Source organism: Lemur catta, chromosome X, assembly GCF_020740605.2.
Source record: "Lemur catta isolate mLemCat1 chromosome X, mLemCat1.pri, whole genome shotgun sequence".
NCBI lineage: Eukaryota > Metazoa > Chordata > Mammalia > Primates > Lemuridae > Lemur > Lemur catta.
Genome location: NC_059155.1, coordinates 56,260,732 through 56,274,602, shown reverse-complemented (window position 1 = coordinate 56,274,602; position 13,871 = coordinate 56,260,732). Strand labels below are relative to the sequence as shown.

Genomic DNA, 13,871 nt, shown 5'->3' with positions numbered 1-13,871 from the left:
GCTGTGATGAGGCCACTACACTCTACCTGGGGTGACTGAGTAAGACTCTGCCTCAAAAAAAAAAAAAAGATTATTTGAATTAGTTTTATAATACAAAATGGTATGTGTCCCTTTATAGCTATAGGCAGGGGGACTCATTTTGCCAATTATGAACACTTGAATTTTTAAGGCTAGGTACTAGAATTTTATTAGGTAAGATTGTAGGGAAAAAGTAAGCTTGCAGAACACAGTTCTTTTTCTGGCAGAAATGGAGGAAGGTTGAATTTTATTTAAAAACAGAGAAATAAGGAGAATATAGAATTTTCTTATAAAACAGTTCTCTTTCAGAAAGAACAAAAGAATAAGTATGGCACAGGAAGGGAAAGGTTTGTCACGGATCTGAAGCTGTTTATGCAGTCGACTGCTCAAAGGTTTCTGCCTGGATCAGGTTTCCATACACATAGGACACAGAAGACACATCTTCCCACAGATAAGGAATTATCCCCTAATGTGGACTCACTAGTAATTCTTCATATGAGAGGAATAAAAAGAAAAATAAGGACGGGCAGTGAGACTTGATAGATTGAGATAATTTTAAGTACTGAAACCATCAGTAAGATTTGGGATAAACGTTCAAATAGTAGTGAATCTAACTGGAATAAAATTAAGAAATACTGCTCTCCAAAAGAGCTCTGACAGAGGAATGGCCCTAAGAAACCTTCACAAAAACGGTCTCCAAAGTAGCGGAGATTTGATTTTTTAAATGATTCCAAAAAATCCACCTTTAGATTCTTAAGTCACTTATAACTCTACGGAAACAGATTCACTCCAGAGTCCTTTTTAATACTATCTGTCTTTTAAAATTTATGCCTAGTATATATTGTTATATAGACCTTTGTTGAAACGTGCTAAATACTACTTCACAGTCAGAAAAACACATAAGCAATTTGAAAGTGATTTTACTTTGAAGTGATTTTTACAAGTGTTTGCAAGCCAGCTTTCCTTTGTCAGCTTTACACTTTATGGCAGAATTTTGTATCCTTACCACTGAGGTCAATTTAAGCCACTGAGAAACCTCACCCAGATCTTACATAGAAATTCCTACTTTCACAAAGACATGATTTTTGGTTCAAACCCTTATTCTTCTCATCAGTCCTAAGTCCACTTCAGCTCTTTTATCGCTAGAAAATTACATTCATAAATCCTTTTAAAAAGACAGCTACTAATCTATTAAGATATTTATAATTTGTCCAAATATTTCCTGGTACCTGGGTTATTTAAATCATAGATAGGCCTTACATTAGTCCTGTAATCTGTCAACAGGAAAGAGAAGAAATCTTTGTGATAGAATTACTGCATTCTTGTTATAGACACCTAAAGATTCCAAGCAGCATCTTTACATTTCTTTAAATATCAGCTTTGCAAATGGCTATGGGCTTAGGTCTGTTTCTTAAACTTGTCCAGAAAGAAGTTAATTATTGACATCAAAGAGTAAATGGGGTGTCCTAGGCAGCAGTGTGTATTTTATTGGTTTTTAACTTTATAGTTAAGAACCTCTGAATCTTTTTCTAGAGCAAATACCTGGAGTTAATTGGAACCATTAGGGCAGGACACTAAAGCATTAAGACAGCAGAAAGTGCAAACAGTCAATCCCCAGCCTTCAGCCAGTAAAACTCATGGGCTAGCAAGAATCATGGAACTTTGATCTAGTAGGCAAAATTCCTCAAAACCAACCTGCCAAGAGGGCTATAATCTTAATCCCTAGTCTCCTCCTATGGGGAAATATCTACTATTTATAACGTTTGTTAATAGTGGTTACTTGGCTGGTATAAATAATTGAAAAGTGAACACAAAGTGCTGGAAGTGTCTTTGTGGTCATTTAAATGAGCCAACTGACAATTATATTTAATGCTCTCATATTAATTAAGAGTAGGTGCAGAGAAGTGCAGTGCAGAAGAAGCCTGGGATCTGGAGCCAGATTTCCTGGATTTGAATCTCAGTTTCACCATTTATTATGTACAACCTTAGGAAAACTATTTAACCTCACTGTCTCTCATCTGTAACGTGGGGATTATAACAGTACCTACCTCTTAGGTTTGTTGTGGGCATCTCATGACTTACTATAGGTAAGTTCTTTGAAAGATGACATACAATAAATATTGTTCAACAGTTAAGTCCTCAAGTGTTAATCATTTAAGGGCTTGCAGGAAACTCTTGTCAATCTCTACTTCTAAACTGGTGTGGAAGAAGAGCATAAAGGTTTCATTATAGAAAACAAATAATGACATTAGAAATGTGTTTCCCTTTTAATAATGGGAGTCAGGAATCACTGCTATCATCCCTTTCATTCAGCATTACACTGGAGGTCCTATCCAGATGTGTGGGAGGAAAACGAAGGAAGGAGGAAGAGGAGAAAGAGAAAGAGAGTGAGCATTAGAAATGAATAAAGGAAATGGTTAGTATTTACAGTTGATATGACTCCCTACATAGAAAACTTATGAGAATCTTAATACTCCTTAAACTGTACTCTCAGGAGAACTTAATAACAGGGCGCATTTACCCTACTGGTTGAAAAATCAAAAAGAAGATATATAAGGGACCATTACTTTCAGGACAATAGATATTAGGCAGTGAAGGACAACAATTCTTGAGAAATGGTAAAGAAACAAGGTGACCCTATAAAATGCCTCAGCTTACTGCCTTTAGTTTCCAGATCTTGCCATGGGCAAGGGTAGCTGAGGTGGAGCCTGGCAGAACCCCCAAAGTGAGGAGATAAAGCTTAGAGTCCAGGGAAATAAAGGCAGCTAAAATTTGCAGGCAAGAGTAACAGAATGGGGGGACAGCACAGAAAAAGAACTCCTGAGATCTGCAAAGGATCCATTGAGTATTCAACAAGGTATCCATTAGTGTATGTTTGAGGCAACTACCCAACGTAGGATAAAAAACCACCTGAAACAATTAGAAAGAATAGTTTTCGGCCGGGCGCAGTGGCTCATGCCTGTAATCCTAGCACTCTGGGAGGCTGAGGCAGGAGGATCGCTTGAGGTCAGGAGTTCGAGACCAGCCTGAGCAAGAGCGAGACCCCGTCTCTACTAAAAATAGAAAGAAAACATATAGACAGCTAAAAATACATATGTAGAAAAAATTAGCCGGGCATGGTGGCACATGCTTGTAGTCCCAGCTACTGGGGAGGCTGAGGCAGGAGGATTGCTCGAGCCCAGGAGTTTGAGGTTGCTGTGAGCTAGGCTGACGCCATAGCACTCACTCTAGCCTGGGCAGCAGAGCGAGATCTGTCTCAAAAAAAAAAAAAAAAAAAAGAATAGTTTTCATTACTTACACTGGGCCAGGAACAGTACCTATTACCAACAGGCAGCATAGAGTAATTTCCCTACACTGAGCACTGCCCTGGTTCCACCTAACCAGTCTTAGAAGAAAGACACAAAAGTTATCAAACTGTTTCCATGTAACTTTATCACATTCCAGAATAAAGGTCAAGAAATTTTAGGTATACAAAAATTTCTAGCATCCAACAAGGTAAAATTCACAAGGCTTGAATGCAAAGAAACATTACCAGCAATGCAAAGAAGTTTGAAATTACAAAAAGAAAAAAATGAATCAATAAATCGAAACCAACCAAAACTGACATGGATACTAGAATTACCAGATAAGGACATTAGAACAGTTACGATACAATTTATTCATTAAAATAGTAGAGGCATGGAAAATATAACAAAGACCTCAAATTAAAATTTTAGAGATATAAACTATAGTATCTGAGGTGAAAAATACACCTAATTGGATGAATACATATTAAACAATGGAAAAGGAAAGATTAAAGAACCTAAAAAGATGGCAATAAATATCATCCAAAATGAAAGAGAGAAAACAATTTTTTTCAAAGTGAGCAAAGCATCAGGGGACTGTTGAACAATGGCAAACAATTTAATACATAGGTAGTTAAGAATCTCAGAAGGAGATTAAACAAGTAGCAACATAGAAGATATCTGACGAAATAGTAGCTAAACATTTTCCAAACTTGATAATTTTAACCAAAAAAATCCAAGACTGGGCATGGTGGCTCACGCCTGTAATCCTAACACTCTAGGAGGCTGAGGCGGGAGGACACTTGAGGTCAGGAGTTCACGACCAGGCTGAGCAAGAACGAGACTCCGTCTCTACTAAAAATAGAAAGAAATCAGCTGGACAACTAAAAATATATAGAAAATATTAGCTGGGCATGGTGGCACATGCCTGTAGTCCCAGCTACTAGGGAGGCTGAGGCAGAAGGATTAATTAAACCCAGGAGTTTGAGGTTGCTGTGAGCTAGGCTGACCCCACAGCACTCTAGCCCAGGCAACAAAGTGAGACTCTGCCTCAAAAAATAAATAAATAAATAAATAAAGTTCATAGTAAAAGAAACAATAAAGGAATTGAAATGGTACACTAGAAAATATTTATTTAAGACAAATGAAGGTAGTAATGTAAGAATAGAAGAAAATGACTTAAGACATATGGAAAACAAATAACAAAACACGTATGTACATTCTACCTAAACAGTAACTGTACTAAATGTGAATGGATTGAACTCTCTGATAAAGAAGCAGAGATTGGCAGAAAGGACCAAAAAATAGTATGGGCCAAATATATGCTGTCTTCAAGAGACTAATTTTAGATTCAAAGGCACAAAGAAGTTGAAAATAAAAGAGTGAAAAGAGAGATACCCCATAAACAGTAACCAAAAGGGAGTTAGAGTAGCTACACTAATGTCAGACAAAATAGAATTTAAAACCATTATTGTTACTAGAGACAAAGAAGCACTTTTACGATTATTAAACTGTCAATCCATCAGAAAGATATCACTATCATAAACTTATATTCGCCTAATAACAGATCCCAAAATACATGAACCAAAAACTGGCAGAATTAAAGGGAAAAATAAACAATTCAATAACATTTGTTGGCTGCTTCAACACCCCACTTTCAATAATAGAACAACTAGACATATGATAAACAAAGAAAAAAAAAGACTTAACAATATTTATCAACTAGATCTAATGGGCACACACAGAACACTTCACCCAACAGGTGAAGACACATTCTTCTCAAGTACACATGAAATGTTCTCCAAGATAAACGATGTGTTAGATCATAAAACAAGTCTAATTTAAAAGGATTGAAATTAACAAAAAACCCCAACCACCATGGAATTAAATTAGAAATGGGAACAGGAGGATATTTTGTAAATTCACTTAAAAAGTGGAAATTAAACAACACACTCCTAAATAAGCAAAAGGTCAAAGACGAAACCACAGAGGAAATTAGAAGGTTCTTTGGGATGAATGGAAACTTAAACACAACCTACCAAAACATATGAGATGCAGCAGAAACAGGACTCATATGGCAATGTATAGCTGTAAATGACTACTTTAAAAATCAAGAAAGAAATCTAGCCTTTCATTTTAATAGACTATAAAAAGAAAACTAAACCCAAAGCAAGCAGAAGGAAGAAAGGACATAATAAAAACTAGAAAGTAAATGAAATAGAGAATAGAAAAACACTAGAGAAAAATCAATGAAACCAAAAGTTGGTACTTTGAAATGATCAACAAAATTGACAAACCCATAGCTAGACTTAGACCAAGAAAAAGAAGACTCAAATTATCAGAATAAGCAATGAAAGAGGGACCATTACTACCAACCTTATGGAATTAAAATCAAGGAATGCTATCAACAAGTGTATGGCAATAAATTAGATAACTTTAATTTGAAATAAACAAATTCCTGGAAAAACATAACCTATTGAATAGACCTATAACAAGTGAAGAGATTGAATTAGTAATCAACCACTATCTACAAAGAAAAGCCAAGGCCGAGACAGCTTCACTGCTAAATTCTACATAAACTCCTTGAAAAGGCAGAAAGGAACAATTCCTAACTTTTTCTGTGAGGCCAGTATTATTCTGATACCAAAACCAGACAGAGACATTACAAGAAAAGAAACCTACAGACCAATATCCCTTATGAATATAAACACAAAAGTCCTCAAGAAAATACTAGCAAACCAAATTCAGATGCATATAAACAGGATTATATACCATGACTAAGTGAGAACTATTCCAGAAATAAAAAGTTGGTTAAATATATGAAAATCAATCTAATATACTATATTGATAGAATCAAAGACAAAAACCACATGATCATCTCGATGGATGCAGAAAGAGGTTTTGATAAAACCCAATACCTTTTCATGAAAAAACACTCAACAAACTAGAAATAGAAGGAAAGTTCTTCAACCAGATAAAGGCATGTATGAAAACTCCACAGATAACATCACACTTAATGGTTAAAAATTGAAAGCTTTCCCCCTAAGATCAAGAAAAAGATAAGGATGTCTACCCTCTCCACTTTAATTCAACCATGTACTAAAGGTTCTAGCAAGAGCAATTAGGAAAGAAAACACAATGAAAGGCATTGAGGTTGTAGAGGAAGAAGCACTACCTCTGCAGATGGCACGCTCTTCAATGCAAAAATTCTATGGAATAGGCCAAGCGTGCTGGCTTACGCCTGTAATCCTAGCACTTGGGAGGCCGAGGCAGGTAGATCGTTTGAGCTCAGGAGTTCGACACCAGCCTGAGCAAGAGCGAGACTCCGTCTCTACTAAAAATAGAAAGAAATTATCTGGACAACTAAAAATATGTAGAGAAACTTAGCCGGGCATGGTGGCACATGCCTGTAGTCCCAGCTACTCGGGAGGCTGAGGCAGTAGGATCGCTTAAGCCCAGGAGTTTGAGGTTGCTGTGAGCTAGGCTGACGCCATGGCACTCTAGCCTGGGCAACAGAGCGAGACTCTGTCTCAAAAAAAAAAAAATTGTATGGAATCTACTAAAAACTATTAGAACTAATGAATGAGTTCACATAGCTTCAGGTTTCAAGATCAACAAACGAAAGTCAAACTGTAGCTCTACCTTGCAATGAATAATCCAAAAATAAAATTAAAAAAACAAGTCTAAGTCCTGGTGTTCTACATTGCACAGCAAGGTGACTACAGTTAACAATACTGTATATTTCAAAATAACTAGATGAGAGGATTTTGAATGTTCTTATTACAAGGAAATGAAAAATATTTGAGGTGATGGATATCACCTAAATATCCTGATTTGATCATTAAACAATGTATACATGTATCAAAACATCACACTGTACCCCATAAATAAGTACAATTTTATGTGTCAAATAAAAAACTTTTAGGCCGGGTGCTGTGGTTCACGCCTGTAATCCTAGCCCTCTGGGAGGCCGAGGCAGGTGGATCGCTGGAGGTCAGGAGTTCGAGACCAGCCTGAGTGAGACCCCGTCTCTACTAAAAATAGAAATAAAAATTATCTGGACAACTAAAAATATATATAGAAAAAATTAGCCGGGCATGGTGGCGCATGCCTGTAGTTCCAGCTACTCGGGAGGCTGAGGCAGTAGGATTGCTTAAGCCCAGGAGTTTGAGGTTGCTGTGAGCTAGGCTGACGCCACGGCACTCACTCTAGCCAGGGCGACAAAGTGACACTCTGTCTCAAAAAAAAAATAAAAAAAAAAATAAAAAACTTTTTAGAAAGCCCATTTACAATAGCATAAAAAAATAAAATACTTAGGAATAAATTAAGCCAAGGGAGTGAAAAACTTGTACACTGAAAACCATAAAACATTGCTGAAAGAAATTTGAAACACCATAAAAAATAGAAAAACATTGTAGTTCACACATTATAAGATTTAATATTATTAAGATGACAATAATCCCCAAACTGACCTACAGATTCATTGAAATTCCTATTAAAATTCTAACTGCCTCTTTTGCAGAAACAGACAAGCTGACCCTAAAATTCATACTGAAATAGAAGGAACCCAAAACAGTCAAGACAATTTTTAAAAAGTAGAACAAAGTTCAAGGAGTCCCACTTCCCAATATCAAAACTTATTACAAAGTTTCAGTTACTAAGACTCTGTACTATTGGAAGAATTATACAGACTGATGAATAGAATTGAGAGTATAGAAATAAATCCTCACATTTATGGTAAATCAATTTTTGACAAGGATGCCAAGACCATTCAGTGGGGAAAGAATAGTCTTTTCAACAAATGATGCAGGGACAACTGGATATCCATATGCAAATAAAATTGGACCTCTACTTCACACTACATATTAATATAAAAATAAACTCAAAATGGATCAAAGACTTATATGTAGAAGCAAAAACTATAAAACCCATAGAAGAAAGCATAGGTGTAAATCATTGCGAATTTGGATTAGGCAACAATTTTTTATGTAAGACAAAAAAAGCACAAGCAACCAAAGAAAAACTAGACAGATAGGCCGGGTGCGGTGGCTGATGCCTGTAGTCCTAGCCCTCTGGGAGGCCCAGGAGGGTGGATCGCTCGAGGTCAGAAGTTCGAGACCAGCCTGAGCAAGAGTGAGACCCCATCTCTACTAAAAATAGAAAGAAATTATCTGGCCAACTAAAAAATATATATAGAAAAACTTAGCCAGGCATGGTGGCGCATGCCTATAGTCCCAGCTACTCGGGAGGCTGAGGCAGGAGGGTCGCTTGAGCCCAGGAGTTTGAGGTTGCTGTGAGCTAGGCGGACGCCATGGCACTCACTCTAGCCCGGACAACAAAGCGAGACTCTGTCTCAGAAAAAAAAAAAAAAAACTAGATAGACTAAACTTCATCAAAATGAAAACCTTTTGTTCATCAAACATACTATCAAGAAAGTGAACAGACAACCCATAAAATGGAAGAAATATTTGAAAATCATATACCTGTTAAGGATCTAATATCCAGCATATATACAGTCACACAATTCAACAATAAAAAAGGTAAATAATGCAATTAAAAAAGAGAAAAGGAATTCAACTTTCTACAAAGAAGATATACAAATCGCCAATAAGCACATGAAATACACCCATCATCATTAGTCATTAGGAAAATGCAAATCAAAACCTCAACGAGGTACTATTTGACACTGTGTTGGCCACTCTGAAGAGGAAGAAGGGACCCCCACCCAAGATTTAGTTTAGGTGGGTGATGAGACTGGTTTGGTTACACCACACACACAAGGGGGTACACAAAGGTTTAATACTTACATAAATGAAGATTTTCTTGGTAGAGGAGGGGAGGCTTCCCAAGCAGGTTAGATATGGCTTGAAAGAACAAGGAAAGGAGATCAGCTTGGATTTTCATTGTGATTGGGGCCTGAGGTGAGGCACAGGAAGGGGCTTGCATGGTTTGAATCTTTTCCGGGCACCAAGGAGGGAGCACCAGGGCTTCTTATCAACTCGTCCAGATGTGGGGCAGAGGGGAAGAGGGTGAAGCTTAAAAGATGTAAGTGAATATCAGAAACTCAAGTCAGGAAAAAAAAATTGAGTCAGAATCTTTTATTACAATTCACCCCTGATATTTCCCTTTATGGTTAAAATGTACTATGCTTCATTTAATTAAATCTGAATTTGTTTAATGAAGGTATTACGGTGCTCTATGAGTCCTGCAGGATAAAGTCTGTAAAGGAGGTAAATGTTTTGTTGAATGCCTTCATTAAGCCCAGCATGCCCAGCAGTCTAAGAAATGAATAGAGTGCTTTGGTCATTATAAACAATGTCTCAAACACTAAAGGAATAAGGATTCTCTTGGTGAGATCTTACTTTGTGACTTTACTATGTGTAGATACATGTGTTACCTTGACATTTTGACTATCTGTGAGGTTAGGGATTCTTGAATTCTTTTCCCCAAATGGGGTAACTCTTAGGCAATGGCCCATGAGTCTATAAAAATGTGCAGATGGGGCCAATTGTTAGCTAGAACATTCAGTGCTAAGGTGAATGCCTGAAGTTTGGCCAACTGTACTGATCCCTATGTCCTGTCCTTATCAGGAACATCCTGCTTACGGCATGAAAAGCATCAGCTCTCCAGCAAATTCCATTGTATGCAATGGTTGTGATGCCATCCGTGAAGTACACAAACTCCCACTGCTTTTCACCCTGCTGATCTCAAAGGGCTCTACACATGGCCACGGGGTCTGAGACAGAGGTGACCTCCTCTAGCACCACACTTAGCAGGGAACTGAAGACAGGGGAGGCCACTCTCCTCCTACATGTACTAGATGCCAGAAGGCCCAGGTTTGGCTCCATCTTGTAGCTAGGCCTTAGTAGCCATGCCCAGCTATGGTGCATGACTTCCATGACCCAAGGGCATAACAGGCAGCTGGGTATAGAGGGTCAGGGGCTCAACGGTTGTCACAGCCTCTATTTCTAGAGAGCCCACTATGTAGCCAGCAATTGTCACTCTAGTGGTGTACAGAACAGCTCAAAGGCAGGCAATTTTTTGCATCAAAAATCCATGGGAAATTTGGGGCAATCACGGGTGGTCCAGAGACTCTAGGAGAAATGAGGAGGCTGCTAAAACCTCTATGGTGAAGCAGCATCTGGGGTCATAACAACAGTGTTTGTCATATTGCAATTCTGACAGATTCTGGAGCCTTTGTTAGAGGAATCCCCATTTAAGATGTATTAATTTGCAAGAAACAGTGTAAATGGGTTTCAGTAAAATTTATAAATGAGGAATATTTTGCCTCCAGAATGCAAATGAGCCTAAAGGAAAAGTTGTGGGTGCTAGGAGGGTCGATAGCTGCTTTCTTGACAGTGTCAGAGACAGAGTGGTCCTCAATTTACCAAACAATTTTTAGGTATTTAACACATTAACTGCCATGTGAATTGTATTCAACTCACACTAGTTTTGAGCCCAGGGCCTCATGAAGCATATGTAACTCACATGTCTCTTTACCTTGGGAGCCGTGTGGTACACAGGCAACTCATGCTGCCACGCTGTAGCATACATGTTATGTGATGGGTGGCCCCCTGGGCAAAACCCTGCAGTTGGTTCATGAAAATCTTACTTGTTGATGTTCTTATTGTTATAATTAATATTGACAATTTAATTGCATATAACTCATACACAAAAACAATAAAAAGTAACAAATTTTTCACTAAATTAGAAAGGATTGTTTTCTTTTTGAAGTTTTTATTCTATTTTCATAATAAAACACCATGGCCCCAAGGAAAAAATTATTTTTCTAGTGTGGCAGTCAATGTGTTAAACAAGGTGGTAGGGCCTTGTACTATGTGTGGCACAATGACCCATCTCATTTTGTGAGCAACTTATTACTATTTGTATTTCCTGAATGAGTGTGTCACATGAATCTCCTCAGGGGAAGATGTCAATGTAATGTCATACCTGTGCTCCTGAAAGAAGCTGGATGCAGTTAAGATCTTGCCTGAGAAGACTGTGTGATGGGAAGGCCGTTGAGGTACCCCATGAATTGCCAGGTAAATGGATATTGTGTCTCTTCAGAGGTGAAGGCAAACTGAGGCTGAAAGGCTGTTGAAATAGGCACTGAACAGAACATATTAGACAAATCTATAATGGCAAAATACTTATGAGTCTCAGATTGGATGGAATCAATAATATCAATAATATTGGGTATAGGGACCACAACATTAGCATTATGGTAATCCACCATTAGATGCCATTCATTTGAAGTTTAAGAACAGGCCAAATTGAGTTGGTTAAAGAAGCAGTGGGGAAAATCACCCTTTCAACAAATAAGCCTTGTACCATGGGTTTTGATCTTTGTAGACTCTGTTCTAATTTACAGTGGGCTGTATTAACTATTTTAACTGGAGGTATAGTCCATGGGATCTTAATTTGTCAAACCGATCCGTATGTGCCAAAGACTTAATTAAATTTTAATTTTATCATTCATTTGATCTGAGTGCTCATAACCACTATAGGATATTTTAAGCCAATGAGTGGTACAAATGTGAGGAATTCAGGCAAGGAAATAGTTCTAATTGTCAAGATGAGGCATACTTACTTGTCCTCTTTTTTAAATTCAGGAATTATCCTAAGATTATAGGAGGTATCTTGCTTAAACTTAGTGGGATCCTGAGGTTTAACTAATTTGAGTCCCAGTATTAAGCTCTAGAACATTTGCTAACTGCTGCATTTCAGCACCAATCAGCAAGTACCCTTTTTTAATCTTTCTGCTTTAGTAAAATCTTCTGGTAAATTTTGGATTCTAACTGGGTCAAATTGTGGATCTGTTTCTGCTTCTCTCAAGTCCAGGTTTTTTTCTTTCTTTTACAGTCATGCATCACTTAACAATGGAGATGTGTTCCGAGAAATGTGTCATTAGGTGATTTCGATGTCATTATATAAACATCATAGTGTACTTACACAAACCCAGATGGCATAGCTTATTACACATCTATGGTATGACTTATTGCTCCTAGGCTACAAATCTGTACAGCAAGCTACTATACTGAATACTGCAGGCAACTATAACACAATGGTAAGTACTTGTGTATCTAAACATAGAAAAGATACAGGAAAAATACAGTATAAAAGATAAAAAAAAAAAGTTAGTACATCTGTATAGGACACTTACCATGAGTGGAGCGTGCAGGACAGGAAGTTGCTCTGGGTGAGTCAGTGAGTGGTGAATGAATGTTAAGACCTAGGACATTACCATACACTTTATAAACACTATACAATTAGGCTATGCTAAATTTATTAAAAAATTCTTTCTTCAATAATGAATTAACCTTAGCTTACTGTAACTTTTTACTTTGTAAACTTTTTAATTTTTTAAACTTTTTGACTCTTGCTGGTAGTAACTCTTAGCTGAAAACACAAACACATTGTATAGCTGTACAGAAATATTTTCCTTCTTTATATCTTTATTCTATTAAATTTTTTTTCTAATTTTTAAAGTTTTTTGTTAAAAACTAAGTCACACACACACTAGCCTAGGCCTACACAGGGTCAAGATCATCAATATCACTGTCTTCCATCTCCATACCTTGTCCTACTGGAAGGTCTCCATGGGCAATAACACACATGGAGCTGTCACCTCCTGTGATAACAATGCCATCTCTGGAATACCTCCTGAAGAATCTGCCTCAGGTTGTTACAGTTAACTTTTTTTATAAGTAGAAGGAATCATTCTAAAATAATGATAAAAATTATAATATGTAAACATAGTCATTTATTACCAAGTATTAATATCATATACTATACATAATTATATGTGCTATACTTTTATATGACTGGCAATGCAGTAGGTTTATTTACCCAGCATCACTGCAATCATGTAATGCAGTGGTCCCCAATCTTTTTGGCACCAGGGACCAGTTTCATGGAAGACAATCTTTCCATGGACCAAAGTGGGGGGAGGGGGGAGGGGGAGCTCAGGTGGTGATGCAAGCATGGGGAGTGGCTGTAAATACCACTGCTCACCTCCTGCCCTGAGGTGAGGTTCCTAAGTTTTTTTTGGGGGGGGCAGGTGGAGCTCAGGCGGTGTTGTGCGGCCCAGTTCCTAACAGGCCATGGACTGGTACCGGGCCACGGCCTGGGAGTTGGGGACCGCAGATGTAACGCATTGTGCTATGATGTTACAACAGCTACGTCACTAGGATAGGAATTTTTCAGCTCCATTATAATCTTATAGGACCACCATTGTATACACAGTCTGTCATTGACCAAAACATCATTATGCCGCATATGACTGTACTTCCTTTTTCTGTTGTTGTTGTTACTGGAGATGTTTCAGGGGTTTCTCTGCCTTGTTCATATTTATAAATTTCTTCCTGCAGAAAATCTCAAATTAGCATTATTATTGTAAGGGGCCTCCCCCAATGACAATGGTGGTTATATAGGATTTAAAGACCAGGGACTTGGCCGGGCGCGGTGGCTCACGCCTGTAATCCTAGCACTCTTGGAGGCCGAGGCGGGTGGATCGCTCGAGGTCAGGAGTTCGAGACCAGCCTGAGCGAGACCCCGTCTCTACTAAAA

At 37.9% G+C, this 13,871-nt stretch overlaps 1 long non-coding RNA gene across 1 annotated transcript; it reads right to left on the bottom strand.

Moving 5' to 3' along the window:
• Positions 1–12: 12 nt before the first annotated feature.
• On the bottom strand, positions 13–11,382 carry LOC123628390. Its single transcript, XR_006731621.1, has 3 exons — positions 11,253–11,382; positions 9,110–9,337; positions 13–47 (listed from the first exon to the last, which is right to left on the bottom strand). It is a non-coding gene; the product is annotated as an uncharacterized LOC123628390 (long non-coding RNA).
• Positions 11,383–13,871: the final 2,489 nt, after the last annotated feature.